At 48.2% G+C, this 6,000-nt stretch overlaps 1 long non-coding RNA gene across 1 annotated transcript in view; it reads right to left on the bottom strand.

Annotated features, from left to right (window-relative positions):
- Positions 1 to 339: 339 nt before the first annotated feature.
- LOC116520613 overlaps positions 340 to 6,000 on the bottom strand; it is a 19,517-nt gene continuing 13,856 nt past the window's right edge. Inside the window, exon 3 of the long non-coding RNA XR_004256810.1 lies at positions 340 to 373. This is a non-coding gene — a long non-coding RNA (uncharacterized LOC116520613). The remainder of the gene's footprint in view (positions 374 to 6,000) is intronic.

Below are 6,000 nucleotides of genomic sequence, written 5' to 3'. Positions count from 1 at the left end.
TTGCCCCGTTTTTACGACCTTTCTTGCCACGGTTGTTAAGTGAATCGCCACAGTTGATAAGTTAGTCAGCCGGTCACTAAGCAATCGAGCTCCCCCCCCCTTAACTGTGCTGGTCCGAAGGTCGCAAGAGAGGATCACACGATCCCCGGGAAATAGCAATGGTTGTAAAACCGAACCAGTGCCCAGGATTTGAATTTAAATCACAATGATCGGGATGTGAACGGATGTAAGTCGTAACTGTGAAAAATGGTCATAAGTCACCTTTTTTCTGGGCCGTTGCAACTTGGAACAGTCACTAAATGAACCATTGTATATGGCTCACTGGGGAAAGCTTTTCTGGAAGCTGTGGGAACTGGAGGTTTAAGAAGATGCACTTTTATAAAACGAGAATGAAGGAAGTTTGATGGACAAGGAAGCGGCCACACATCGAACGGAGGAATAACTTGGTTGACTCTTATCTTCGTCAGGAATGAGAACCAAAAGGCCAAACCAATATTTGAAGAAGCCACGACTTCCTTGAGAAGGTGGCAAAAACCAGAAGGTAGGATCGGATCAAGTTCAGGAGAACCTAAAAAAAAAAAGGACTTTCAAGAACATAACGCAGTTTACGAAGAGGTCCTGTAGATGTGGCATGGTTGGCCAGAAGTGCAACTGAGGGGCATGGCCGTAAAGTCAGAAGCCTTAATCGAATTCAAACTTCAGGGTAGAGTTGGAAGGGACCTCAGAGGTCTTCTAGTCCAGCCCCTGCTCAAGGAGGAGATCCTTAGAAGATCATAGAATTCACAGAGTTGAAAGGGAGCTTGGAGGACTTGCAGACTAGAAGACCTCCAAGGGGCCCTTCCCACTCTGTCCTTCTATGATTCTGTAAGGGTCCCTGCTCGAGCAGGGGTTGGACTAGAGGACCTCCGAGGTCCCTTCCAGCTGTTATGATATGGTTCTCTAAGGTTCCTCTCCTCCCTGCATTTCTCTGATCCTTCTTCTTTGTCCTCAAAAGGAGCAACATTGTATGTAGATAGGTAGGTAGTAAGTGAATCAAGGCTTGGTGCGTCCAGAGAGAAAGTACGGAAGCAGATATACCAAAGCAAACATCTCATTATCTCTTCACCTGAAGGTTTGGAGTCCAGCAGGACATCCCTCAAGTGGCTAATCATTGGCCAGAGACTGAAGGCCGTTGCTCGGCCTTATGCTAACAATCCAGATGTGTCCACAATACCCCGTTAACGGGAAACCAGAAGTCAAGTCCAGCGACGGAGCATAGACAACTCTGCGGGTTCTCAACTCAAGCGATCCTGCCTCGAATCTTGTGGACAAAGACGGCCATTGAAGAAGCTTTGGTTGATCTCGGCCTTCTCTTGGTTTTGGTGGTTGAGACGGCGGTCAGCATTCCAGTGAGTCCACACTGCCCGTGGTTAACGGGGACGGCTGGGTGGGTCAGCTTAGAAGATGTTTCTTGTGGGTTAGGATTTAGGGTAGGGGGCTCTTCCTCAGTGGTTTCCCTGCAGATGTTTTCATGACCCAACTAGGGAACAGCATCAGGGCTAGAAGGGAGTGGGGTTTGCGGAGAGGAGGAAGAGGAGGAGGAGCAGGAGGAGGAAGAGGAAAAAGACGCTGGTTTTCCTTCCTCTGTTTTCAACTGGCCGAGGGCTAGCAAAACAATCTGAAAGCAAAACCAAAGGAGAAACGTTTCCCTTTTGCATTTGAGCATGCAAGAAGGAGAAAGGGAAAGAAGAAAGACAAAGAAAAGATGGGAAGAGAGCAAGGAAGGAAAAATAAGGAGAGGGGGGGGGAGGAAGAAGAAAGGAGGAGGGAATGAAAAAGAGAGAGAATGCTTAGTGGGGGAAACTGAAAGTAACCAACCTAAGTCTGCCTCTCAGAGACTGCGCTTCAAGGCCATTTCCCCAGGAAAGGAATGGAGGCACAAGACAGCCTTTACTCAGAACGGCCGTTCCAAAAAGCATCTTCTTTGAACATGATTGGACAATGCAGTGGGGTGGAGGGAGCAATGATGGGATGTGCCTAAGACGGGAATGTTCCACCCAGGGATTTGCTGCCTGCGAACTTCAGTTCCGGCTTTGCTTTATCATAGTCCACTTGACCGTTAGTAGACTAAACCTTTATCGACCAATGAAGTTAAAGGTCAGTTTGGCTTAAAGGTTCAAGTTGGGGCAGGATTGACATCAGGCCTTGCCCAGCCTGTACAATGTTTATCTATTGTAAGAAAAAAAATGCCTCTCGTTTCATTTTATTTATAATTATTTATATTTTGCACTTCTTTTACCGCCCACCTAGCTACTTAATGGCAGCGGGGTTCACTTAACAACTGTGGCGAAAGAGGACGTAAATGAGGTACAGCTGAGTTTAGTTACCTAAAAATCCCGTCCCAATGGCTGCATACAGGTATGCAGCTATTCCTTGACTTATGACCAGAATTGAGCCCACATTTCTGCTACTAAGCGAGACACTTGCTCAGTGCATTTTGCATTCTTTACCCCCATTCCTGCCCCGTTGTTAAACAATCACTGCAGCCATTAAGCTGAAACACAGTTCTTAAGAAAATCTGGTTTCCTCACTGAGTTTGTTTGCCGAAGGATTGAGTGACCCGGGACACTTCAACCGTCATAAGTATGAGTCTGTTGCCAAGCATATGATTTTGGTCCTGTGACCCCGGGTCACTGCGACCGTCATAAATACAAGTCAGTTGCCAAGCGTTTATCATTGTGAAAAAGTCAAGGCCAAGTGAAGTAACACAAGAAGGGGCTTCGGAGCTCTGTGGTAGAGATAGTCCTTGATTACGGGTCACAATGGAGCCCCAACTTGATGTCATTAGGTGAGTCTTGCCCCGTTTTATGACCTTTCTTGCCACGGTTGTTAAGTGAATCGCCACAGTTGATGTTAGTCAGCCGGTCACTAAGCAAATCGAGCTCCCCCCCCTTAACTGTGCTGGTCCGAAGGTCGCAAGAGAGAATCACACGATTCCGGGAAATAGCAATGGTTGTAAAACCGAACCAGTGGCCCAGGATTTGAATTTAAATCACATGATCGCGAGTGAACGGATGTAAGTCGTAACTGTGAAAAATGGTCATAAGTCACCTTTTTTCTGGGCCGTTGCAACTTGGAACAGTCACTAAATGAACCATTGTATATGGGCTCACGGGGAAAGCTTTTCTGGAAGCTGTGGGAACTGGAGGTTTAAGAAGATGCACGTTTTATAAAACGAGGAATGAAGGAGTTTGATGGACAAGGAAGCGGCCACACATCGAACGGAGGAATAAACTGGTTGACTCTTATCTTCGTCAGGAATGAGAACCAAAAGGCCAAACAATATTTGAAGAAGCCACGACTTCCTTGAGAAGGTGGCAAAAACCAGAAGGTTAGGATCGGATCAAGTTCAGGAGAACCTCAAAAAAAAAAAAGGACTTTCAAGAACATAACCCAGTTTACGAAGAGGTCCTGTAGACGTGGCATGGTTTGCCAGAAGTGCAACTGAGGGGCATGGCATAAAGTCAGAAGCCTTAATCGAATTCAAACTTCAGGGTAGAGTTGGAAGGGACCTCAGAGGTCTTCTAGTCCAGCCCCCTGCTCAAGGAGGAGATCCTTAGAAGATCATAGAATTCACAGAGTTGAAAGGGAGCTTGGAGCACTAGCAGACTAGAAGACCTCCAAGGTCCCACTCTGTCCTTCTATGATTCTGTAAGGGTCTCTGCTCGAGCAGGGGGTTGGACTAGAGGACCTCCGAGGTCCCTTCCAGCTGTTATGATGTGGTTCTCTAAGGTTCCTCTCCTCCCTTGCATTTCTCTGATCCTTCTTCTTTGTCCTCAAAAGGAGCAACATTGTAGGTAGGAAAGTAGTAAGTGAATCAAGGCTTGGTGCGTCACAGAGAAAGTACGGAAGCAGATACCCAAAGCAAACATCTCATTATCTCTTCACCTGAAGGTGTGGGGTCCAGCTGGACATCCCTCCAAGTGGCTAATCATTGGCCAGAGACTGAAGGCCGTTGCTCGGCCTTATGCTAACAATCCAGATGTGTCCACAATACCCCGTTAACGGGAAACCAGAAGTCAAAGTCCAGCGACGGAGCGTAGACAACTCGGCAGGTTCTCAACTCAAGCGATCCTGCCTTGAATCTTGTGGACAAAGACGGCCATGAAGAAGCTTTGGTTGATCTTGGCCTTCCTCTTGGTTTTGGTGGTTGAGACGGCGGTCAGCATTCCAGTGAGTCCTCACTGCCCGTGGTTAATGGGGTCGGCTGGGTGGGTCAGCTTAGAAGACGTTTCTTGTGGGTTAGAATTAAGGGTTAGGGGGCTCTTCCTCAGTGGTTCCCTGCAGACGTTTCATGACCCAACTAGGGAACATCATCAGTGCTTGGAGGGAAGGGGAGAAGGAGGAGGATGGGGAGGAAGAATGTGAGATCCTTGGGGGTCTCTGAGCTTGGTGGTTGTCTTGTAGACATTTCACGACCCAACTTGGGGATATCATCAGTGCTAGAAGGAAGTGGGGTTTTTGGAGAGGAGGAGGAGAAACAAGGAAAGAAGAGGAGGAGGAAGGATGGATAGATGGACGGAGGACACAAGGAAGAAGGGAGGGAGAGAGGAAGAGGGGATGGGAGGGAGGGAGAAGAGAGGAAAAAGAAAAAAGGAAGGAAACAGTGGAGGTGGATGGAGAATGAAAGGAGGAAGTAAAAAGAATGGGGATAGGAGCGATGGAAGGAACACAGAGAAAGAAAGAGAAAAAGGAAGAAAACGGAAGGAAACAGGGCAAATGTGGAAGGAAGGAAAGAAAGAAGGAAGGAAATAGAAAGGAGGGAGGATGCAAGGCAGAAGAAGGAAGGAAGGAAGGAAGGAAGGAAGGAAGGAAAAGAAAGGGATGGAACGAAGGAAAGAAAGAAGGACTGGGCAGTCCTTGGTGTTTCTCTTGAGCTTGCTGGTTTCCTTCCAGAAATTTCATGACCTATCTAGGTAACATCATCAGTGCTAGACAGGAGTCGAGTGTGTGGAGAGGAGGAGGAGGAGGAGGAGGAGGAGGAGGGAGGAGGAGGAGGAGGAGGAGGAGGAGGAGGAGGAGTAGGAGTAGTGTGGGGTCCTTGATGCTCTCTGAGCTGGTTGTTTTCTTGCAGACATTTCATGACCCAACTATGTAACAACATCAGGGCTAGAAGACAGGGAGGTTGTTTCCTACCTGGACTGATCTGGAATGGGTTTAGTGGGCTCTGCTAATCTCAGTCTGAAGAGATGATGGGTATTGTAGTCAGACAGCCAGATTGGAACAAGGCTGCCTTAACCTGAAAAGTTTTCTCCAGCCGGCTGGTAAAGAGGGGTGTTTTTACTTTTTTGCAGCTACGCTGTGGTCATTACGGATGTTTCTCCGCCATCGGAAGCATAAAGATTGACCAGGTAGAATATAGAGCAGAACCATTTTGGATCTCACCAATGAGGCTGGGGTTTTGCCTTGGGAGCATAGGATCCATTCCCTGGGATCGAGTCCAGGGCACAGGGATGGAAAGCAGATTGAATCTGCATGGGATGAACACCGTCGAATCCGGCTGGTACCCCAATTCTGAAAGGATGACTTTGCCTTACAAAAATCACCCCCTTCTCCCCATAACCCTGCGATTTTGGGGCAAGGGTGTCTACAGGGATTGGTTAAAAAAGAAAGTCACAACAGTGGTGCAACCTGTAGGAGATGACCCGGTTGAGGTATCTATCACTCACACAGATGAAGCTGTGCACGCTTGCCCGCCACTCACATGGAAGCATCCTCTCCCCCCCCCCCTGGCCAGAAAGGTTGCGGGACTCCGGATTATTCCCCACTCTGAGCGTTTCTTATGCTGAGCAAAGACATTTTGCACCTTGGGAGGGGGGGCTGTCCCCAAGTTCTGCCTTCTAACGCCTGGTTTTCCCCCCAGGAGGAGGGCCGACCGAAATTTGACTTGGCCGAATTCCCGCCTCGTCAACCTGCTCTTCAGGTATGTGTCAAGCAGGGGTGGGTTTCAACCGGATCGCA

Source organism: Thamnophis elegans, chromosome Z, assembly GCF_009769535.1.
Source record: "Thamnophis elegans isolate rThaEle1 chromosome Z, rThaEle1.pri, whole genome shotgun sequence".
Taxonomy (NCBI): domain Eukaryota; kingdom Metazoa; phylum Chordata; class Lepidosauria; order Squamata; family Colubridae; genus Thamnophis; species Thamnophis elegans.
The sequence above is the reverse complement of the archived record's forward strand: the minus strand, read 5'-3'. Positions and strand labels throughout refer to the sequence as shown.